The following is a 25,743-nucleotide window of genomic DNA, read 5'->3' as shown; positions in this document are numbered from 1 at the left end:
GAGCAGACTGTGGCAGAGGCTACCTCTTCAGTGACCCACTAAGCCATGATACATCATGGTTGATGTATCCTGATATGGTGGCAAATTATGCAGAAGTCAATGACTTTATGCAGTGGTAAATGACCACACTGGCATTGTAATATTTCTTAAAGGTTAGTAAGCTGCAACATAAAGTCTCTCATAATCATTAGACTAATATTAGCCAAGCTAATCTCAATATATCTGTGCAATAGTCTAATGTGCGTGGGTCGAGGGCTGACTGATTGTTGGGGGAGGTGTCAATCGGGCATGTACAATTTCCGACTGCCAATCACATTGTTCTCCCCAAGATTAGCCACAAGCCGACAGGTCAGCCAGCAGCTTTATCACAAATGTAAATGGCAGAGTCAGCTGAAATGGTTGTTGGCCACACAGTTTGCCGAAGCATCATTCATCTGACAGCCAACAAATGTGTATGGCCAGCTACGTAGTCCATGTACATCTCACCTGTATGTCACTTATGTAATGTCAATAGAGCATCACACAATTTACGATGGGATCTAGCAACAACCTAAGATTTGTGCTGTCATTGTTATAATTTTCTAATACAAACCCTTTAATGGAGAATAAACTGTGATTTTGTGTAATTTCAATAATTTAGTGTTCTATTCATGTCTTTTCTGTGACTCTTCAATGAATATAATTTTAAAATAGTAAAAATTTAGGATCCTATGTGTGACGATGACACGTTTCTGTAGAGCATTTTTCTGTATCCTTTTATAGTTCTTGAAAATCTTGATTTTTGCAGTTTTAACTTCCAAGAAATACATTTAAAGAAAAATTCTGCACTGCCAAATGTGTGATGCAAAAATCATAGATAAGGTTTTATTAACAAATTATCCACTGTAGGCAAAAACGTTGATGTTTCGACCAATTCTTGGGCCTTCATCAGAACTCTAACAAATAAACATAAAAAAATATATATATGAACCTCTGTGCATTTACAGGGGCCCGTGACGTCACTTTCGGTGACGTTTATCCATTCGTAGTCTGGCGGCACAGTAACGCTGTGTATGCTTTACACGGAGGAAGCTTTTTCCTCCTGGATGGCCCTGCATCACTTCCGGTAATGTCACACCATCCGGGACTTCTGGTCTCGCAGTTACATGTCACCATACGCGCTTTACATGCGGTCATACCGCACATATAAAAATATATCCTGACTGCACACAGATGTCGCTACTCCCTCCAGCACTTTTGTGCTATTCTCCCTAGCGTACCAGTATGTGACGCCATTTGGTGAGTCCGATCTCCCAGTTAGGGGACTGTATGCTGTGAGCCGCTGCTATATGTGACTATGTGTAAATCCCTTACCATACTGATAGACCATATGTTTTCTTCTAGCTAGCTCTAACTTGTTCTTGCTGTCCACAAACACTGAAGACAAGGTATGATAGCGTATGTTTTTTATCTTTACCTCTTCCTATTATTCTATAGCCGGCATCTATTTTCACTTTCATTTTCTATAATTAGTAGATACTGTATTCGTATAATCCTATACTAATGTCATTATTCTATGTTCTACAGGTAGAATTAGCGGCGATATTCACATTTCTCTGTGATATAGGATGTGTTACCATCCCTGTGTTGGTACAAATTGATTATTCAAAGCTGGCTTCTGTATTTCATTTATATTGTGCTTTCAATTTTTATTTTAATTTTCTCTTTCCATTGGTATAAACTTATGTTTTTTTATGTATGAACACCTAATACTTATGTATCATACTGATATATATTTTGTTTTGTATATTTTGTATAGTTCTGATGAAGGAATTGGTCGAAATGTCAACTTTTTTGTCTACAGTGGATAATTTGTTAATAAAATCTTATCTATGATTTTTGCATCACACATTTGAGAGTGCCGAATTTTTCTTTAAATATTTTAGAGTGGTATCCTATTCGTGCACCCCATTCCCTCGGAGTGGCGCGCAACCTTTTCCTCTAAGAAATACATACCAGTATTTTTTTAAATCTTAAGACTGAGATCGTTAAAAAAATAATTATGATTGAGTTGTACATTGATGGAATGGCTCCTACAAAGTCAATCATAGATGGAGTCCGTGAAAGGAAGAGTTAAAAGAAAATTGGCAGAGAGATTGACCCTAGGAAACAAATAATGTAAATCAAGACCTTAGTATGTCATTTTGATTTCTGTTCATAAATGAGACAGGATTTGTTCACATTGCCATGTCAATACGGTCGTGAAGATGAGACTTGACATTTGAATGAAGGATGTTGGTACTTATGAAGAATATATTAGTACTAAAATGACTTAATGAAAAATGACTTCCATAGTATGTAGTAAAAATAGACATTTATTCAAGCTAACAAGGTCAACCAGCAGACCCAAGTAACTATTACAATACAATGCCTGAGTAAATACCCCCATTCAATGCTCAAGTAATATCATCAACATAGAAAAGCCAAATATCATCTCCAGACATAAAGCAATCCAATATAATACAATGCAATCCCTGAATAATAATGTTATTCAGATATGAAAAATCCTCAAAGTGCCCAACAGCGATGGCGGATGTGCCTTCTGCTACCACATAAGTCACACACACCCAGGATCAGCGCTGCCTGGCACCATAGATCAAGAAGTGATGTTTACTAGTTAAATTTAGTAAATGCATGATATATATGGAAATCTGAAAAATGTTTATTAAATAATTATATATACATGACTGGATGTTACATGTCTCAAGAGACGTCTCCTAATTAAGCATATGCTTACAGTGTGTTACAGCTGTACTTTTAGTATATGTTCACTTTGTGTGCTGTATGCCAATACTCTAGCATCAACGTTTTTATGCTTTTACTATATTGCAATCATCATATTATATAGCACTTTGTACTTGCACAATTGCTCATTCTGCTCTTCTACCCAGATAATTCTTCTCCTTTCATTATATCTATGACATCACATGATTAAAAACAGACTAGCTGAATCCTCTATGTAGGCTCTATGTAGAAACAGGAGGTATCTTTTCCCTGCATGAGTCATCATTAGGAATACAATTTTAAATCCCTGTAAAGTCCCTGGCAGCCCAGCTTCACCCCATGTTTAAGGGGAATCTGTCACCAGGTTTTCACTAATTAATCTGAGAAGAGCATAATATAGAGTCAGAGACCCTGATTCCATAAATGTGTCACTTACTGGGCTGCTTGGAGTAGTTTACATAAAATCAGTTTTATCAGTAGGAGATTATGATTAGAGGACTAGTTAACCTGGGGTTATATCGTGCTCAGCATATAGCTTATACAGAGATCAGCATTTAGAGAACTGCTAGAACTGGAGCAGATAAAATCATCTTTAATCAAAACTGCAGTAAGCAGCCCAGTAAGTGATACATCTCTGAAATAAGGTTCTCTGCCCCTACATCATGGTTCTCTCAGATTCTCAGATGGAATAGCAAAAAAGTAATGACAGAGTTCTTTTAATGCCAACCAGAGGTGACGTAAGAAGTGGCCATTACTTCACCAGAGATGGAAGAAAACAGCACTTTGTAGCCACATTACTTTACTTTTCTAATAGCACACCCATTTATTTAGTATCGGCTACAAATACCTGGCAGTTGGCGAATGATATGACAGCGATACTTGTATCCTGGCCTCACGATAACAGTTCTGTGATTTATTTAGGTATAGACTCCACTGGTCAAAGATATATTTGCAAATATACATTATGCTCGAAACATCTTGTGTGCCTATGTCCTCCTCAGATGAAAGTCCCACTTTCAGTAGCTACTATAAAAATAATAGCTCCGTTATTGCTAAGCTTGAATTAAGGAGATGGTCAATGACACCCAATACACATTGATCGTGCCTCAGGAAGCAATGTAGCAAGAGAGGATCATTCTGATTCTGACATGCCCGTAGGATCCTCGGTTCCTGGCCCAAAATAGGAGAACAGTCAAATTCCCTGAGGGTCAGAACATTATCATAACCTGGTCTTTCCGAAAATCCACCTTATCCCAAGTGACCCAATGAACCTCATCTATCTTCAGTCTTTACGTGAGTGATTCTTTTGTCTAAGTGTAATCATATGTGGTGGCTAGAACATCTCGTAATGGAAGCCTTTATCACAGACCAATGTTTCTTAGAAATCAAAAACTGCGCCAATATTATTTGTGTTAAGCATTAAATTGTAAAGGACGCCATATTTTCTGTAACAAGGGTCTGCTTCACACTGGATGTGTTTCAAAATTGTTGGCATAGTTGGGGGCAAAGTGGTGGGATTGCATCTATGAACTTATGCGGCGGTTTTCGGTATGGGAACGGGGTACTACGCCTAAAGGTCACTTTTTGCGATTGTGCATGAAACTATTTCGAAATCCGTTCTTTAAATTGTCTTTAATTATGTTATGATTTTTTATTAAACTGGTCCCCTCCTTTGGAAATCCTTGGCTGGGTGAAATGACATACACAAACTGCTTCTGAATATGTGCGGCCATAATCAACCTGCTGACCAGTAATTAACATCATTTTATCCCAGTGACAAGAATGATCTCTTATCACGTACTCATTTAGCCGTAGCCAAGCTATGGAAATGAATAATGTATAAAGCTTCAGCTGCGTTACAAAGGGAGTTTTGGAGCAGCCTGTATAACGGCACGCCGTGCGCTGAAACAGGTGTGCCTTGGCTGTAATAGGATCTTCTGTCTTCATTCTTTCAGCATCATGGGATGCCTTCCTGCTGTTTATGGGGGGAAGCATGCTGGGATGTGATCAGTCCAAATGCTACCTAGAGGCTGGAGCAATTCACTGCTAAATAGCTGCATCTGTGGTTTCCAATAAGCTTTCCCTACAAGACAAGAGATACACATAGCTGCCTGCTGAGAAAACCTGAAGCTTGAAATTCCTAAAGACCGTCTGGCAAAAAAACAGTTAATTTGTTCCTGTTTAACCTTATGCACAGAAAAGCAATGCAATGTGTTCATTTGCTGATTACTAAAATATTTCGGTTGGATCATTCCATGAATAATTGTTTTCCCGATTTGCTGTGCCAGCAGCTTTAATAGTTTGAAATGTAGGTAGCTCTTCAATTCTGCCTCTGATAAGTGTAGTAAGTCTTTCAACTGGTGCACCAGATGATGAGATGTGGCCCTTTAAATGGTATGAATACACTAGCCCTTATTGGAAAGAGTGGTTTCCCCACTTAGGGATGGCGAAAGTAAAGCAAATGGACATAGCAACAGTTCAAGTGAATTTTACTCACTGGGAGGCAACAAGTTTGAAAGATACAGGTTCTCTTTAAGAGTTGACATAGGTAGACAGATGTTACAATGAGCTAAAACAAAACTGGCAACACATTGCTCAGACTTGTCACTATCTGCTTGCAAATGCATCAGCAGCACTTACTTCACACAAACATAATCTCGGAGGTGGTTATGATTCCTTCTCACAGTCACCTCTTGTACAGTAGCTTTTGTTTAGCAACTTGCATGCTCATGCCACATATTCAGTTTCTGTGGCATGTGTCCTCACAAATGGCCACTTGTCTCTTGCTGTCTCTGATGTCATGCTTCTCTTCACACTCAGGCTTTAGATCCCAGCTGCTTCTTTTCAGGCAATCCTTACAGTGAAGTGTAAGCCTCTATAGTCCCCTTTGCTGTAATGTTCGCTCTAATGGCTGTTTTATGGCTTCTGCTATGAATGAAAGCCTCAATGTATATGTGAACAGAGCCTAATTTTGAAAGCAGAATTGTTAGGCATTGGGATTTTTCCACTGCACGGGATAGATCCCAGGCTTTGTCTGGTGCTGTGGTCTCCCATTCTGGCTCTCAGCTGCTGGGATGATGGCTCAGCACAGACTCCAGGCCCAGCACCTTGCCCAGGCTCACGCTGCACATGTAGTTGCTGCTGGCTCTCCAGCTAAGCCTATGGTGACTACTGGTTTACATATGCAGCGTTGTACTCTGAAGTCAAAGTGCAGATTTCATCCTCCTGAGCATGTCCGGGATGTGGCGCCTTCTCATTGGTGCTCAGACATCACTTTCTCTGATTATGTGGCAGCTTCTGATTGGTCTACAGGCAAGGTCCTGTCTGTCTGGACTTGACCTGTATGTATAATAGGTCCTCTGGAGCACACGCCTTTGTGCTAGTATCATGTGTATTTGGTGTGTTGGTCGCTACTTTACCACCTTGTGTTCACGTGTGCCGCTAATAGCACTGCAAGTGTTTTTTAGACAGGCAGTGTAGGGTGGGAGCTGCCGCTTGAACTTAGCATCTGCACCGGGCGTCCTCAGGCGCATGTGCAGAAAGCACAACCGTGTGTCACAGCAGGGTCAACCACAAGCTTAGTCTTTCCTGGGGGGGTTAAGTTATAGGGACCTCAATTAGAATTTTATTTTCTATACTCTTGTACAGTCTAACAAGGTATAGTCCTTTGTGCATTGCTTCATAGTAACGCTCTGTGGTGTAACAGAGCTTGGTACTTTGCACTCTGTGCACACTGAGTGACATTTAACTCAGTGTGCTTAAAGTGTTTTCTCATAGCCTTGCTCCGCCATTGTGCTAGCTGCGGTTCCTTCATCACCACACGGTGGATCCCTGGTTGCGAACGCACCTTTTTATGACACTGGTACTGGTGAATTCTTGCAGGGGATAAAACATGCCCCAACCTCCCAGACTGAACCCTCAAATAAAGCAAACTGACCACAGATTTATCTTTGGAATAATTTTGGACACAGCAGCCTTTTATGTATTTAAATAACAACATAATAAAAGAACTCTCAATAAATAACATTTTCTTTAAACTAGCTGGGAGGAGTCCTTGAAGCTCCGAAAATCTGGTAAATACCAAATATGAAGTGAACAACCACCAAATTGTATTACCCCCAACCGTTACCCCACTGGCTCGGGAGCACCATAACCACAAGTATACCAATGTTCACTCCACCCATCCTGGGGGATTTGACCACTTAGCTGACTTCCCCACCCCATTTCAGCAGATCCAAAATAGATTTGATTCCAAATGGAGGAAACCAAAATTCCTATGGATCCCCGTACCAATTTTTAAACCAACTCCAAGGACTCCCCCCAACCGCCACAACGTGGGCCTTTGAACACCTCAAAGGCCCAAGACCCCACCACAAAGAAAAGCCATGGCCCTTTCAATGCCATCCTGTAAACCAAATATCACTACCCTCTCCATTCAGATCAACCCCTTTCTCCAAATCAAAATGTCTGACCACCTGACCCCAATTCCTAATAACAAACACAGAAACCATTCTGTTAACCTTGATCCTAGCCTTGTTAAGTTTTTCCACGGACCTGGCATATTGCCAACACTTTCGCGGCACAATCTCAGACCAAACAATGGTAATCCCAGGATAAGACACCCACAACAGCAGTAAATCATGTTTCACATCCCTGACCAATTCTCTAAAAGGCCTGACCCCCAAATCGTTACCAACCACATGAAGAACCAAGATGTGGGTAGCCTTGTCCAACTGAGCGCTGTTCTGGAACTCACGCCTCACTCTGCACCAAGTCATCCCCCAAAAGCCAAGCCACCTGACGACTGCTGCACTCCTGGGCAAACCGAGCTGCCTGCCTTCCTTCCTCACATAGGCCCGCAACTCTCCCCTATGGACGTACGAATGCCTGAATATCCAAACAAGCAATGGGGTGGGACCTATAAGTGGAAAAAACAGACATCCTCATCAAAATTACAATCGAACATCAAGGAAAGTAAACATTACTGACCCGCGCTTGAACACGCCTCCTCAGGCCTGACATAACCCCAAAAATACCTCGACCACCATCTGCCAATACACTGAACTGCTTCAGCTCCAACCCCACCTACCGCTGCCTCAGTTGCCACCCCGATACGAAAGGAATGAGCAGCAAAATGTGATTCATCCAAACCCAACTCTCGCAAAGCATGCCTGAAAATGGCGGTAAACTGATACCTGGACAAAAAGGAACAATCATCGTGACATAACAACGGACCATCCGGACTGGGCCGTAAGGAACGAAAATGCAATAAACAAGCCACCGGACACAGTAAAGAATCCTTAACTGGGCCCAAAAGAACCAACGTGCCCTTGCCTTCTTGATCTGTTTTAGACCTTCGTAACCAAAATTCCACCTCACGCTCAGTGTGGACCACGTCCCTGGCAAAAAAGACCCCCACACAAAAATTTATTAGGCGCAACCAGTTCCCCCACCCTAAGCAACCCAAAGAATGCCAATGAAAAAGCCAACCTAAAAAGACATACCTCAAAAAAGGAATTACAACAATATTCCAAAACCTCCCCCAACCTTTCCAAAAGTCCAAACGTGACCGGGCGCCTCATATCACCTTGGTTCTTATTTCTTCTCAAGCCTTTTACTGCCTGTCTGACTAAGAACAATTTTGTCAAATCCAGTTCGCCCCGCAATCTAAAACCAAAAGCAAAGGCGGCCATAATGCACGAGACCTTCGCCGAAGACCAACCTGCCAAGGACCCATGTCCTAACCATGACAGCAAGGTGCCCACTTGATGATCAGGTGGCACCGGACCAGAATTACCCTCCAGCAAACCTTCCCAAGAGTCCCAAACCGCCTGATACACAGCCCAGGTCTTGGGGGCTAGCGAAGCCCTAATTAAGGAATCGGCGGCACGGATACCACGCTCCAGAGTGCTTCTGGGCATTCCAGACCCTTGGATTCTGCCTCGGGCGCCAACACATGAAAACGGTCCCACTGTGAACGAGAGAGAGAGTCAGCAATCTCATTCTTAACCCCAGGATCATGAATCGCTGTTACCGAGAGTTTACAGACAAACAGGACAAAACCAACTGGCGAAGCACCTGAACCACCGGAGGCGAGGATGCTGAAATGCTGCTAATGGCACACACCACCCCCTTATTGTTGCAATGGAAATGGACCCGCCTATTCTGAAACTCATCCTTCCATAAATTGACAGCCACCAACATTGGAAACATCTCCAATAGAGCGACATTCCGGACTAAACCAGATGAAACCCAGTCAGCCGGCCACCTCGCCGAGCACCATTGCCCCTTGAAATAAGCAACAAAACCGACACCGCCAGCCGCATCTGTAAGCAACTCCAAAACATTATTGTCCACCGTCTCCTCCATGAGCAAGGAATGACCATTGTACTGCTCCAAAAAGGAATGCCAAACTGCCAGGTCAGCCCTGTGATCAGCTGAAAGCCGGACAAAATGATGTGGCACCGAACGCCTGCCGTAGCACCAGCCAAACGTCGAGAAAAAACTCGTCCCATCGGGATGATGCGACAGGCAAAGTTCAATTTTCCAAGCAATGACTGTAGTAGAGTTGAGCGAAACGGGTCAAAAAATTTCAAAAGTCGCCGACTTTTGGTAAAGTCGGGTTTCATGAAACGAAACCCGACCCTAGGGTGAGGTCGGCCACGAGCTCGGCGACTTTAGCGCCAAAGTCGCGTTTCAAAAGTTTGTTTTCCGCCCTTTTTCAGCCAATCAGGATTCACGGACACTGTGGGCAACGTGATGACATAGGCAGAGGTCACCACCATCTTTGAGAAGGGCATGCAAGTGATTGGCTTGCTTTGGGGGGCGTCACAGGGGGTATAAAAGGGCGTGCACGCCGACCGCCATGTTACTCATGCTGATATCAGAATAGGGAGAGCTGCTGCTGCTGCTGATTCTGTAGGGAGAGCGTTAGGCAGGGAAGAAGACACCAAAAACTACTTCTGCTGCTAGCGATTTTGCCTGAACAACACACCAGTCACTGTGTGTGCAGTGCAAGTGGAGGCTATATTTTGCTGGATCAGCTGTGTTGGTTGTTAGGCTGCCTTATAAGACTTCCTGATAGCTGCATTGCTGTTTTCCCACTGCTCTGCAAACTGCTTTTTTAAAAGCAATCCAAATTTTTTTTTTGTCCTGGTGAGGTACCGAGCGTGCATTTTTTCACACCATACAGCGGTGTACGCTCCTCACACAGTACCGTGTAACGGCCGTTATCACGGCCACAGCGAAGCTATCTGTGTGTCACTCTGTAAGAATAAGTCGAGGACATGTTCCGTTCTTACAGACCTACACCTTCTAGTTTTGTCTGTTTTTCAAACAGTTAAGTATATTTGCTGTTTGATCACATTCAAAACTAGAGAGAGACAGTGTGTGTCAGTCCGTATACTTAAAAAACACGGAGCTTGACAATTTTATGGACACCGGACAGCGGTGTACGTGCACGCTCCTCTCTCAGTACCGTGTAACGGCTGTTATCACGGCCACAGCGAAGCTATCTGTGTGTCACTCTGTAAGAATAAGTCGAGGACATGTTCCGTTCTTACAGACCTACACCTTCTAGTTTTGTCTGCTTTTCAAACAGTTAAGTATATTTGCTGTTTGATCACATTCAAAACTATAGAGAGACAGCGTGTGTCAGTTCGTATACTTAAAAAACACGGAGGTGACAATTTTACGGACACCGGACAGTGGTGTACGTGCACGCTCCTCTCTCAGTGCCATGTAACGGCTGTTATCACGGCCACAGCGAAGCTATCTGTGTGTCACTCTGTAAGAATAAGTCGAGGACATGTTCCGTTCTTACAGACCTACACTCTAGGGAGATTCCTATTCTGCAGAATTCTATATACACCTTGCAGTTTGTCATACACTAGCCAATTTCTGCCTGTGACATAGCGGTGTGATATTCACTGGGCCTCACACAATCCAACAGTGTCCACAAGTGTGTTCAGAAATTCTACATCTCCCCTGTCCTATAGTGACATTTTTCACACCTACGACATTGAGCCTGTGACATAGCGGTGTGATATTAACTGGCCTCACACAACAGTGTCCACAAGTGTGTTCAGAAATTCTACTTCTCCCCTGTCCGATAGTGACATTTTTCACACCTGCGACATTGAGCCTGTGACATAACGGTGTGATATTAACTGGGCCTCACACAACAGTGTCCACAAGTGTGTTCAGAAATTCTACATCTCCCCTGTCCTATAGTGACATTTTTCACACCTACGACATTGAGCCTGTGACATAGCGGTGTGATATTAACTGGGCCTCACACAATCCAACAGTGTCCACAAGTGTGTTCAGAAATTCTACATCTCCCCTGTCCTATAGTGACATTTTTCACACCTACGACATTGAGCCTGTGACATAGCGGTGTGATATTAACTGGGCCTCACACAATCCAACAGTGTCCACAAGTGTGTTCATAAATTCGAGGTCTCCCCTGTCCTATATACACCTTGTACCTTGTTTTACATTACTATATAGTTTGTGGGATTTTGTGTACATTTTTACCAAAAATGAGGAAGGCTGGTGGAAGAGGCGGTGGAATTGGGCGGGGGTTGCCAGCTGGTAATGATGGTGTTGGTGGTGGATCTGATGGTAGTGGCAAAAGCAAAATAGGACCGAATGCAGGAGGTGTTGAGCCTGCGTCATCATCTGGCTCCACAAAGCCTCGAAGGCTTAGTTTTCTAGGTGTTGGCAAACCGCTTTTAAAGCCAGAGCATCAGGAAAAAGTTTTGGCTTACATTGCTGACTCAGCCTCCAGCTCTATCGCCTCCTCTTCTGAAGTTGTAACAAATAAAAGCACTGAGTCATCATTGGAGGGTCATGTTCATGAACCACACCTTTCCTTGTGTCCTTCACCCCAACCAAGATTGAAGGATGACGCAGGCCATACAACTGATTACTCCATGGAGCTGTTTTCACATACATGCCTGGGTTATCAAGTGCAATGGTGAATTACCCAGGCCAAGATGAATCTGACATGGAGTGCACTGATGCACAGCCACTGATAGATGATTCTGCTGGTACATTCAGTCAGAGCACAATATTGTCAGCAACGCTACATTGTTTCCCCCACTGTAAGACCACTGGTTAGCACAGCAGCAAATGTTGAGGTGTCGTTGCAAGGCCAAAGCAGTCAGGGAATCCCACTGTTATATCAACGAAAGACTGAATCTAGGCCATCAGAAAGAACACCAACTCCATCACCATCATCAACCCTCTCTCAGTCTGCCCTGTCCACCGCTAGTTCCACCATATGCAGCTCTCAAGTCCAGCTCACCCTCCCAGAGACTGAGTAGGTCAAGAAAGTACTCAGTCTCTCATCCGCGTACACTGGGTTTGAACGCCCACATTGCCAAACTAATCTCGTTAGAGATGATGCCCTATTGGTTGTTGGAAAGCGCAGCTTTCCGCGAACTCATGGCCTATGCAGTACCACGCTATGACCTACCCAGTCGCCACTTCTTCTCTCGCAAAGCCATCCCAGCCCTCCACCATCATGTGAAAGACCGCATTGTCCATGCACTCATGCAGTCAGTGAGTGGAAAGGTGCACCTCACAACTGATGAATGGTCCAGTCGGCATGGCCAGGGCCGTTACGTGACCATCACTGTGCACTGGGTTAATGTGGTGGATGCAGAGTCCACAGGGGACAGCGGTGGTGGGACAGTGCTGCCTAGCCCACGGTATAGGAAACAGTTGGCTGTAGGCATTCGACCCTCCTCCTCCTCCTCCAGAAGCGAAAGCTCGTCCACAGAGCGCAGTCGTACGAGCACTCCATCTGCAGCTGCCACTGTTGCACACGAGGTGTCCCCCTATCGAGCAGCTAGTGGAAAGCGTCAGCAGGCTGTGTTGCAGATGATGTGTTTGGGCGACAGACACACCGCGGAGGTGCTGGCCGAGTACTTTCAGCGACAAACTGAGTCATGGCTGGGCAGTATACATCTTGAGGCAGGCAAGGTAGTTAGTGATAACGGCCGGAATTTTGTGGCAGCCATAGCCCTTTCAAAACTCAGCCACATACCTTGCTTGGCTCACACCTTGAACCTGGTGGTGCAGTGCTTCCTCAACAATTATCCGGAGTTAACAGCCCTGCTCCAGAAGGTGCGAAGACTGTGCGCGCACATCCGCCGGTCGCCTGTACACTCCATTCGTATGCAGAAGCTGCAGCGATTGCTCCACCTTCCCAACCACCGCCTCATCGACATTGCAACAAGGTGGATCTCCACCCTGCACATGGTTGAGTGGCTGTGCGAGCAGAGGCAGGCCATAATGCATTTGTGGGAGGATACACGGCCAGGCACTTTGAGAGCAGACATGGAGTAGACAGGTGTGCAGTGGTCGAAGCTGAAAGACCTCTGTAAAGTCCTTCAGTGTTTTGAGGAATGCACACGGCTGGTAAGCGCAGACGACGCCATCCTAAGCATGAGCATCCCACTTATGCGTCTGCTCATGCAAACTTTGATGCACCTTAAGGAGCAGGCGTCTGCAGCCAATGTTGACGAGGAGGAAGAGGAGGAGGGAATCCTTGATGACATTCAGCCATTGTCTGCTCAGGGACCTCTCCTGGACGAGGTGGAGGAAGAAGAGGATGAGGAGGATGATGATGGGGATGATTACTTAGGGGAGGAGGATGCATCTCGTGGGGCAAGTGAAAATGTTGGCGTGGCAAGGTCTGGTACAGGGTTTGTGCGTGACTGGAGGGATGTGGATTTGCCAAAAAGTGCTCCTCCAACCAGCACTCGCAGTGCATCATTGACACCGGGAACATTGGCCCACATGTCAGATTATGCCTTGCAGATCCTAAAAAGGGACCCCCGCATTGCCAAAATGATGAACAATGATGACTACTGGTTGGCCAGCATCCTGGATCCATGCTATAAAGGCAAATTACAAAACATCATGCCACACGAGAACCTTGACCTAATATTGGCTAATAAACAAGCAACTCTGGTAAACCGGTTGGTTGAGGCATTCCCAGCACACAGCAGCGGTGATGTTTCTCACACGAGCCGTACAGGCCGGGGGCAGCTTGGCAGAGGTGTTCGTGGTACACACAGCAGAAGTGGCGTTGGAGACAGGGATTTCATGACAATGTTGTGGACTGATTTTTCAAGTACCGCTCACACAACTGGTAATACTGCATCGATGGAAAGTGACAGGAGACAGCAGTTGTCAACTATGGTTACAAACTACTTTTCCTCCCATATCGATGTTCTCCCACACAGGTCATTCCCCTTTGACTATTGGGCCGCTAAACTGGACACCTGGCCTGAATTGGCACAATATGCCTTACAGGAGCTCGCTTGCCCAGCTGCAAGTGTGCTATCGGAAAGAGTCTTCAGTGCAGCTGGATCAATCCTGACAGAAAAAAGGACCCGTCTGTCAACCCAAAATGTGGATGATCTAACCTTCATTAAAATGAACCATGCATGGGTTTCCAAGTATTTTGTCCCACCTTCCCCTGATGACACATAGGGTGACAGAAAAATGGCTTGCTTTGGTCCTCCTCTTCCTGGGACTTGAACAATTTCGCCTTTTGCATCAGCTGAATGTCCAACATCAACATATGCCACTTTCTAAAACTCCCTAACTGTGCTGCCTCCCCCCCCATGGCCGGGGTCACCACCTAGTGCACGAAACCGTGCGAGTGCCGTTGCCCTGGACAGGTGGGTAGGCCGACTCTTGGGAGCTGGCACTGGCACAGGGTCCTTCATAGTGCAATCAAGTGTCTCTGACGGTGGTGGTGCACACCCGCCAGCAGACTCACCGCTGTACTATGAGGGGCCCAGTGCCTGTACCGACGCCCACGAGTGGGCCCCTCTTGCTTGGGCAGGGCCCCAGCATTTGCAATTTTTCCCTCTCCCTGCTCCTCCGCTGTGTAGTCTGGGCCGTCAAATCCATACTGGGCCTGACACCGTCTGAGCCTGCCTCCTGATCTATAGACATATATTTTGAATGTGTACACTATGCTATCCATACATGTTATCCGGGGATACGGTACCTTTTCTCACCTTTGTGCAATCACGTGTAATCCATACTGGGCCTGACACCGTCTGAGCCTGCCTCCTGATCTATAGACATATATTTTGAATGTGTACACTATGCTATCCATACATGTTATCCGGGGATACGGTACTTTCTCACCTTTGTGCAATCACGTGTAATCCATACTGGGCCTGACACCGTTTGAGCCTGCCTCCTGATCTATAGACATATATTTTGAATGTGTACACTATGCTATCCATACATGTTATCCGGGGATACGGTACCCTTTCTCACCTTTGTGCAATCACGTGTAATCCATACTGGGCCTGAGAACGGCTGGCGAGCTGTTAAGCAAGCTACAGCACCTGTGGTTTGCACACGTAAGTTTTTCATTTTTTCAGGAATGACGGTTAGGCCTAATTCCGGAACTGCGGTTGACCTGCACTTACTGGGAAATCATTGTTCGCGGGTAATAATTGTAATCCCAGATCCCCATCACTAAAGTTGTTCAGCGGGTTATCTGCACCTGTAAGCGACAAACACTGGCCTTTTCAGTGTAGCGCACATGCAGCCACGGACATGTAAGGGCATGACACACCAGTTATTGGCCAATCTCACGTGCCAGAGCCTCGCGTGTCCCTCTAGTAAGCCGGACTCGGACCGCGGGGCATGATGGAGTCTCGTTCGTTAACGGAATTAAGCTTGCAATGTGTGCATCTTTTTTGTGGCTGGATTGTTGAGGTTGCCCATGTTGAGTCAAATTACGCCGTAGGCTCCACTCCTGGTGGCGCTCTTCTGGACATTCCTTTAAGGTTCAGCTTTGCAACCATACTGCCCACGTAAAACAAACACTTTGCCTTCATGAACGCTGTTTGGAGGGTCGTGACTCATGGGAATAACGCCGCCCAATAAGTTAACCTGTTAGAGAGATCCTTCGTTGCTCCCAAGCATGTGCCACTGTGGTGACCGTACTCCTGGGGGCGACACAAGTGCACTGATGCCCAGCCACTGCTCGATGAATCTGCTGGTACATTGACTCAGACCACTACATTCCCCTCGCACGCTACATGGCCTGAATCTGACCCTGATGAAACTCAGGTTACCCTTCCCATATACAGCTCCATCTTACACGGTGACAAAGAGGAAGCTGCAGATGAAAGTGCAGGTTCGGCACACCCGCCGTCAGACACACCACCGTACTATCAGGGGCCCTGTGCCAGTGCCGCCGCCAACGAGTGGGCCCCCCCTGCTTGCTCAGGATCACAGCACTTGCAAGGTTGAAATACTGTGCAGTGAGATGAAAGATGGGGACGACGAGGAGTCCAGACTAGTACAGGGATTCCCTAGTGAGGAGACTTATTTCATTGTTTTCAGTGTTGGGACAGCAATTTTTGGGGAGCACTATACTCTGGAGAATGATAGATGGGGCCCACCATACACTAGAACATTCCAAAGGTGGACATCAGACACTGGAGCAGCATTTACAGGGCCCATTATACACTAGAGCATTAGAAATGGGGCCCATTATGTTTGGAGCATTATTTGGGCCCATAAGACAGTGGAGCTTCATCCATGGGGACCAACATATACTGTAGCATTATGTGGAGCTCATCATATACTGTTTCAAACATTATATGGGACCAATGATTCTGTATTGAGAAATAGATGGGCCTCGTCATGAGATGTAAAAAGTGAAGTATTTTTCATTGTACTATACCGCTATTTCTCTGCCGTATTGGAGCATCATGAGTTGTGGTATGTGTTAAAGGGGCGCTCTTTTGCCCAGGGCACATGAAAACCTGGAGCCAGCCCTACCCCCCCACAACTTTAGCCAAATAACCCCCATTTTTCAGTGCGTAACTAGTATTATGAAGTTAAGGTTGACAAGCTTAAGTAAGAAGAATTGATGCTTTTGGCATTCAAATGGGAACTGTAGGTGTGTTTCCTGTCCTCCTCTCACTGCCGACTTTAATTCCCCATTGACTTACATTGGGTTTCGTGTTTCGGTCGGACCCCCGACTTTTCCCTATAGTTGGCCGATTTTTCTCGACCCAACTTTTGGAAAAGTCGGGTTTCATGAAACGAAACTCGACCCTAAAAAAGCAAAAGTCGCTCTACTCTAGACTGTAGGTCCCTCAAAGTCAATTTCTTTAAACGCCTCGCCCTTGCCACCTCATGTCATAAAGCAATTACTTTTTCTACAGGTAAATGGAATTCCCACTTGATGGAGTGGATAACAATACCCAGAAAACGCAGACAAGTACTCGGGCCTTCCATCTTTTCTGGGGCCAATGGCACACCAAACTCACCTGGGCCTACGCATAGAAAGTCATCCAAATAATGGATGACCGAATCAAAGTCAGAAACATCGCGCACTACCCATTCCAAAAAAGAACTAAACACCTCAAAATATGCACACAACAGGGAACAGCCCATAGGCAAACAACGATCGACAAAACTCCCCATTCCAAAAACAACCTAACAATTTTGAGCTCTCTGTGTGAACCAGCAGCAAACGAAAGGCAGATTCAATGTCCGTCATTGCCATAAGAGCCCCTTTGCCACATGCCCTAACCCACCTTGCCGCTTCATCGAAAGATGTGTAAACCACCGAACAAAGTTCTGGATCGATACCATCATTTATTGACATTCCCCTAGGGAAAGATAGATGATGTATGAGCCAAAATTTATTCAGCTCCTTCTTGGGCACCACTCCCAATGGCGAAACCACTAGGTCTTCAAATGGAGGGGAATTAAAAGGACCTGCCATGCGGCCCAGAGCAACTTCTTTTCCTAATCTCCGCAACCACATCCCTATGAAGCATCGCAGAATGCAGATTGTTGAGAACCCGAGGAATAACAAAAGGCGGAGGGGGAATTTTAAAACCAACTGTAAAACCAGAAAGCAACAATGCCGCCTTATCCTTAACCGGGTACCTATTTAGATAAGGGACCATCTTTGCTAAGTTCACCAGAGTCTCCCCCTTGAGAATTAGCCTCCCCTGACTTGGGATTTCCTTTCTTAAAGCATTTTGCAGCCCCGTGTGAGGCCCCGTTGCAATGGGAGCAGAGGTGCTTGAACTTATAATTGGCCCCAAACCTACCATGACAGTCGTTGAACTGCCAACACAAACCTGACTTGTGACCCCCCGCCTGACCTCCAGACCCCGAAGTGGACGATTGACTGTTGGCGTGGCCGGAATATCCGGCCCCACCTTGAAAGGAATTACTAGGTCTATTCACTGCCGTGATCTTTAACCACAGGCCTATGTCCTTCTGATCCCACCGAATTGCCGGCCTTGTCGCCTTACGCTGCCGAAACTGCTCATCGTAACAGAGCCAAGCCTGACTGCCATAACACCTGTGAGCTTCCCCGATGGAATCCATGTAACAAAAGAGGGGGAACAACACTCTGGCGCCTTCTCCCCAATAACGCCCGCCAATATGGCAAAAGCCTGAAGCCAATTAACAAACGTTTGAGGGATCAAACACCACCTGCGCTTCTCTTCGTCCTTCTTACTCTCATCCTTTTTCCCCTTGTCTAAATTAAATTTCTCCAAAGGAAGCAAGGAAAAAATCTCCACATATTCATCCTTCCGTATCTTTTCCTACACTTCCTTCTTTAAGTGTGCCCCCAATCGTCCCTCAAAACAGACATACACCTCCCCATGAGCCCTATCATCCAAATGGATCTGGCACTCCTTTTCTTTTTCCATCTGTACAGACACAGACACTGGTGCAGGAAGGCTAACTGAACCTACAACTGTCCTGTTAGGACAAAAAGCCCCCCCGGATAATGGAGCCATCCACGCCGCTAAATGCCCCGGCGCTGCCACCCCCCTTTCCAACCGACCAAGCAAATCCCGCACACTTGACAACACTTCCCCTACAGACGCATTCAAATCAGTCCCCGAATCACTCAAACCCCTGCCCTCTGCCCCAATACCATGACTTACAACTGGGACAGGGGACACCTGCAACTGTTGAGACAAACAAAACATGGATCTATACTCACCAGGCTGCAAGGGGGCTGTGACCCCTCTAGCCGGCAGAATGGACTCCTGACGACCGTCTGTCCCGACATCCGGAGGCCCCACACCAGAAGACAGCACACCAGAGCTTGCAGGTTCCCCAGGCGAGCGGACCGACTTGGAAGGAGAAACCCCAGATCGCTGTACTGGACCAACAAGCAGAACCTGTGCTGAACCGTCCGCAGCACTCAGCCTGGCGTCCGCGGCCCCCTGAGCTCCGGTCTCATGCGTCCTTCCTGGCCCCCCTGAAGCGGTACGGCAGCCCGCTGGTGCTAAAGCGAGGGCTGACACCGCCCCGTCTGACTGCGATGCACCTGCGGCAGGTGTGAGTCCACGGCCCCCTCTTGTTCCCGTAGGCGTCGCAGCAGACCACGATGCTGGAGCGACACAGCGGTGTCCCCCTCTGATGTCAGAATTCCCAGGATGCATGGTGCGTGTAGGCTTCTCCCCCTGGCCACCACACGCTGAAGGCCTAAGCACCACCGCTGATTGACCCGGCTCGGCTATAGGATTCCTCCCAGGCTGGGGCCGGCTGGCGAGTGAATTTATTGGTGCCCGCCTTGAGGGTCCCTAGAGGGGCTCTCGCACCTCCACCGAGTCTGAGGGCTGACGTTGGGTGACAGCCTCTCCGGAGGCCTCGCGCGGTGAGGACGCTGCTCATGTGCAGGGGGCTCACCCGCTGGACCCGACATTCTCAAAATGCCAGCGATCTGTTCCTCCAGCCATCCTTGAGGCTGCGATGTGGCAGCAGCCCTCAGGCTCTCCAGTAGCTGGTCAACCTCAGCCATGATGATGATGGAGGGACCGATTTCTACCAGGGAGAGCGGGAAATGGTAAGTCCCACCCCTGGCTTAAAAATGGCCCCCACAAAACCGCCCCTAATCAAATATCCCCTGTCCTCACCCCCCATTGTCATGCCGGCCTCCACCCACGCCTGGGTGGTGGGGAGGACCCGACTCTTACTCCGGCCTTCACTTTATTTCTTATTTGGTGCGTTCCACTAATCCTAACAAGAATAATACTGCATATTCATGTTATGATATAATATAAAATTCTGACAATATGATCTAGACAGATAAGGGCAATTTTAACACAACTAACAATCACAAAGGAACATGGCTGAACTTAAATAAGTTTTAAAAGTGCAAGAGAGAAAATATCAATTTAAGTAAAGGGGGAAATGAACATAACCGTTAATGAACTTTGACCTCCATCGAGTTGCCTAAAGTCAATGTCATCCAGAATAGGCAGCAGGAAAAAGTATAAATGAAAGTGACTAAACTCCACTGTATTGTAATCTGGCAAATCTGCTACTTGCTGGCTCATAACATGAGTCTTCATACTGTAAAAAAATCACTATATTAAATACTCGGTGATGTCACCTTGAATCACAGTTTGCCTTGCCTGGATCTGTATGGCCTCCTTACAAAAAGCAGCAGTGTGTGAAACATTAATCAAATTATCAGGCTGAGATCTATACCCACTGAGTGTTTATAAGATTAGAAAGCTATTTTTGGTCCTGCGTTCCATTTAGCTCATGAATGCTATTTTGGTGCCAGACTGCCCTTAAGGTGCAGAATTCGAACAATGATAAATTCATTCATTATTCTCCCTTGGTTTCTTGGAATCGTTTTACCCTCCTTTTTGTATCCCTTATAGACAACTAGAAAGACGACACACAATCATGGTGTCGCCTTTAAATCAACAGTATTAAAAGAAATATTGCATCCTTTTCTTAAAGAAAGACTTCCCGTTAACCCTAGAGAAAAGATGCGAAAGTGAGAACTTGTCATATGCTTATGCTGAGGACACTTAATAGAATATGATCTTGTATTAAAAATAAATGTGAATACTGTGCTATTCCCACTTCCAAGGATATAGAAGGAAAAATATTTAGAGGAAAGCTGCAAGAAATAAAAAAAACACCCTCGTTGGTGTGATAATTTCACATAGAATGCAATTTAATAAAAGATATATCTCTGCACTATAATAATATGTATATACCAATTACCTTAGCACTATTGCTGGCAATGCATGCCGAAAATGTGGCACGATAAATATAATGAAAAAAAACTAAAAACAATATCAATAAAAGTCCACACTATAACGCAAGCTCAGCACAAATCATTCATGCAATTGATATTAGCTGTTAGTGTGAACATAAAGATACAGTACATATCGTAATACATATTGTGCACATTAATGGTATTGGTGATCATTCACACTGTGACACAGGTAAATTTAATAATCAAAGCAGTTGGTCCCAGCTGATAACATATACTTTTTTGCATGACTCCTGACCATAGCTATGAAAGAAAATGCCCTGAAGATTATATTGAAAGGAAGCCATCAGAAAATGATCTATTGTTTCAATCAGGTTTTTGTGTTAAATCTGCATTAAAAATGAAAAATAGACATTTGGGCATTTTCACACTGGTCAATGAGGGGTTATTTTAGACTCTAACTTCCAGTGGTTTCAGGAAAAAACATATGTACATAGCCACAATGACCTGACTTTAACCCTATTTTTTGTACTGAAGTATTTAATGAACATGTGCAAAAGTGATTGCGATGAGAGGAGAAGCGTGGCCAGCTATGACTGTGCCTATTGTGATTAGTGGATCCTGTGTTATCAGCTGTGTTACCTGTCATTGTAGTCCTACCTCTGATAATAAGGAGTCTAAAGGTCCCGTCACACCTAGCGACGCTATAACGATCCCGACAGCGATACGACACGACAGGGATCGTTGCCGCATCGCTATGTGATCGCTATTGAGATGTCAGACAGTCCAATCTACCCAACGACGGAGCAACGATCTAGCGTGTCATAGCGACCTTTGTAACGATGTCGGTGGTCGTTGGGACCCTGTCACATTGCATGTTCCATTGAAGATTCACACCTCGATGAGGGATGTACTGTGTGACGCTGTATTTACACAGGCGTGGATTGCGCTCCCTTTCTCACCCCCTCTCAGCTCTGAATGGTGGACGCTACCGCGTCCTGATTGGCCGTGCATTTAAAAGAAGGTGACGTACTAGCGCTCCATTTCATTCAAAAAATACCTACCATTAACTGGCTAGAGAAGCAACGAAGATGGAAAAGCAGATGATCCAAAATGGAGTCGCAGCCGTTGGACAAAAACAGGATCTCAACTTGGACACACCCGGGTCAGGAACAAAGAACTGAAGCGCTACTTTGTTAGCTTCTTTTAAAAGGAAGCCCGCCAATTAGGATGCTGTAGTGACCACCAATCGGAGCCGAGGTAGGCTTGGAAACGGGAACGCTAATCCCCGCCTTGTCTTGCTTCTGAGTCGCTAACGAGGTCGTTAGGCTAGGTGTCAAACGTGACGATACAAGCGACTCAGCGGGACATGAGCGACCAAAGAAATGTCCAGACATTTCGGGCACGATCAGCGATACCCGGCAGGGGGGCTGGTCACTGTCACACACAGCGATCTCGCTGGTAAGATCGCTATAACGTCACAGTTCTAGTGACTCAGCAGCGATCTCGCTAGCGATCTCGCTTAGTGTGACAGGGCCTTTACTGAAAACTCTTTCTGAAATGAAGTATGTGTCTAAAAAGCCCTTTAAGAGGCTGAATATAGTTATGGAAAAATTACAAAAAGCAGTATGAGCAGTATAGACCGTAACTGCAGGCCGTGAGCCTTGACTTGAGCAAGGACCTTGTTTTATTTCCCATAACATGCTGTATTCGGAATAGTAGTAAAATATAAGCACACAGCAACTAACAGTTTACAAATCTCCAAGCTTATAAAAATGGTTGCACATGTGATTTTTGGCAGTACATCCATTTCTATTTTTTTCAAATGCAATGCAGCTCACCTCATAAAACCCAGCGAACAGCAGAGAACAAGCTGAACTGTGCTTTGAAGACACATACAGATGATTCTCAAAGTTTTCTGACAACCTACTGAAAATTTATCTCCAGGTTTAACTTTTACTGTTCCCATCGAACGGCTTTAATTACCAGATTTTCTGTGAGATAGAAAGTGCAGTAAGTAACCCTTCCGAGGCCACATGACGGCCATCCAGGAAGCTTGACGTGCCTGGCCCTCAACACTACACAGCGTATGTTCGCTCCGAGCATAAAGGGTGAGCTCATTGTAACCTTATTTGGACACGCCAGTTGTGTGTGTCAGGGGTCTGGCAGATGAGCGCTGGCGGTGTTTACAGCTATGGTATACACACCGAGGGCAACACAAGGAACTTCATCAGATAAACTGCAAAAGATCTTTCAGAGTTTCCACTCTTCCTGTAATTGTGTACACTTGTCATTACCAGTTCAGGCAGTTTGCACTGGGTTTCATGGGAGTTTGTGAAAAATGCTAACACAGACAGGTCTGCTTAATTCAGTCAGTTACCGAAGTAATGCGTCAAGACTTCCTCCACGACTCCTGTTTAGGGTCAATAAAATTAAAGAGGTCAATTATTAAATTAAAAGGGAAAAAAAATTGTGAATTCTGCTCATTCTTTTTCTCATTGAAAGTAAAGGGGGTTTTACACATAGCGATATCGCTAACAATATCGCTAAAGCATCACCGATTTGGTGACGCAGCAGCGATATCGCTATGTGTGATACTTATCTCTGACTGGCTCCCCCGCTGTCCATCGCTGATCGCGTGAGATTGCGCAGCTCCATTTCTCGTCGGGCGCTTCCTGCTGGTGCCGACGAGCGACGCGTGGACGCGGACGGGAGGACGTCAGGATCGCCGCGTCTGAAAGGTAAGTAACGACCGCTGACCGCTGCTGCATTGCTGTGAGATCTGCCTGTGTGGCAGCTCACTAGCAACCATTTAGTGATGCACCAGCGATCCTGACCGGGTGGTATCTTGGTCGGGATCACTGGTGCATCGCTAAATGTAAAGTGGCCTTAAATCAATTTGGGCTTTTTGTGGGGCACATATTCTGTTCTTAGCTTTGCTACATACTACATACTACGGAGGGCAGATCTTTGATGTAATGTTGGCGAGGACTCACTGATATTCTCCTCTTTATACAATTGCTGTACGGAGACCGATATCAAATGCTTTTTCCTGTAGGCAAGGCTTTTTATTGTTACTATGAAGTCCTTGTAGCGCTCATGTTTTTGTAATATGTTTATCCTTTCTTAGGCCCAGTTCACGCTTTGAAGTTTTTATGATCTTTTTTTCTGCACTTTGTTTTAGTAAAAATCTGTGGAGAAGCTTTCATGAAGAACTACAGAGCAAAAAACTACCAAAATACAAAGTGAGCTGAGCTTACACATAGGATGGTAATATCTGTCCACTCTAGTATTATGTAGAAAATAAAGTTATAATGTATCATATACTGTATGCAGAGAATTTTTATGGAGGTGGCACAACTATCACAAAAACTCATGCTATTGCATTTTCAAGTGCTCCTTTCCTGCTTGACAGACTCCATATAAATATGATTGATACTTTTGAAAGTCCATTTTGACAGGTTCAGCAAACTTTTCCCAAAGAAATTAGTTTCTTGTGAATATATTCATTGCAAACCGAAGGAACTACTTTTGGCCTGAAAATCTATAGCACTATAGGACAGTGTATAGGACTGTTTACAAACTCTAACAAGCTCATTAAGCCAGTGTGTGCAGCAGCCAGGGTCGTAGTCATGACCCACAAAGGTGTCTGCTTCAGCGCACCCTGGCCACCCGCACCATATACACACAGTCTCACTGTCTCACTTGCCTGGTTCTCAGAAACCTCCCTTAATCGCAGAAGCACTTCTTCCTTTTATCTGGCACATAAAGAGACAAAGTCCAATTCCAAATTTAAACGTAGAATTTTACTGGTTTTCAATCGCAGCACGTCCACATCAGTTACAGCATCTGTACAGTCCACATTCTTTACCTTCCCTGTGCTCTTACCTATGTCCTTCAGTTTGTACCCAGGTCATCCCGTCTCGACCGGTATTGCAGCATCCTCCCTGTTCAGCTTCACTATGTTCTGGAGTTCCCTTGTCCGTTTCACCCCAGACATGAGGGCATCTGCCCATGTAGTAAGCTGCCACATCTTAGAGAGACCTGTGTGTCACTATTGCTGTACTTCTGGCCCAAGGGCCTTGAATGGCTGGGCTTCCCACTTCCCAACATTGCAGAGTTAACTGCCCTGTATGGGCTCTGGGCCCTATTAACTAGAAAAAGGAAAACCCTCCAACTCATCCACAGTTGGCTACTCCTATGTAAACTATGTACACTATTGTACCCCCATCTAGTGTCCACCTTGAGATACTGCACTTGAGATACTGCATATATACATAGCAGCAACAGAATATATGTAATTATACACAATATCAACATGAGGAAAGGGAGTGGAGCATCACACCCCTTACATAATCACATCCTTAGCCAAGTGATCTCAACATATATGTCTATGGGAAAGATGATGGTATCTGTTCTTCACTTGTGTCTTCTCCCTATTTCTATTGCAAAGCCCTTTTTGGACTGAACTCTAGCACATGTAATTATTAATTTATCTCTCTTTATATAGCACCATTAATACAGCAGGGCTTTATATACATTATCATAACTGTCCCCATTGGGGCTCACAGTCTATATTCCCTGTCTTTGGAATGTGGGAGGAAACCTGAGAACCTGGAGGAAACCCACGCAAACACGGAGAGAACATACAAACTCCTTGCAAATCTTGTCCTTGGTGTGATTTGTACCCAGAACCTCAATGCTGCAAATCAACTGTGCTAACCACTGAGCCAGCATACACATTTGGCTTAATTCTTTCATTGTCATTTAGTTGGCAAACCCTCTTCTCCATGTGTAATTGGCAGGAAGCAAGTAGCAAGGTCAACAAAAATCCAAGTGGAAAATTTTCTATGCCTGTGAACAAGAAAAAAATACTTAAAGTACATATCTACAATCTGGACTGGGGCTGCTTTTTAAATATACTATTA

General features: G+C 45.3%; 1 protein-coding gene and 1 long non-coding RNA gene across 5 annotated transcripts in view; both read left to right on the top strand.

Moving 5' to 3' along the window:
- KCND3 (potassium voltage-gated channel subfamily D member 3) overlaps positions 1–25,743 on the top strand; it is a 749,684-nt gene that overhangs the window by 373,696 nt on the left and 350,245 nt on the right. The window lies entirely within an intron of this gene.
- Positions 1,123–24,079, top strand: LOC141063189 (uncharacterized). 2 transcript variants are annotated; one of them, XR_012224833.1, is made up of 3 exons: positions 1,123–1,278; positions 1,384–1,427; positions 24,000–24,079. It is a non-coding gene; the product is annotated as an uncharacterized lncRNA (long non-coding RNA). The 2 variants fall into 2 exon arrangements; XR_012224832.1 differs by lacking the exon at positions 24,000–24,079 and adding an exon at positions 1,567–1,704.

Source organism: Dendrobates tinctorius, unplaced genomic scaffold (genome assembly GCF_039654945.1).
Source record: "Dendrobates tinctorius isolate UK_male_01 unplaced genomic scaffold, ASM3965494v1 ptg000246l, whole genome shotgun sequence".
Classification (NCBI taxonomy): Eukaryota; Metazoa; Chordata; class Amphibia; order Anura; family Dendrobatidae; genus Dendrobates; species Dendrobates tinctorius.
This window is presented reverse-complemented; position numbering and strand designations above follow the sequence as displayed.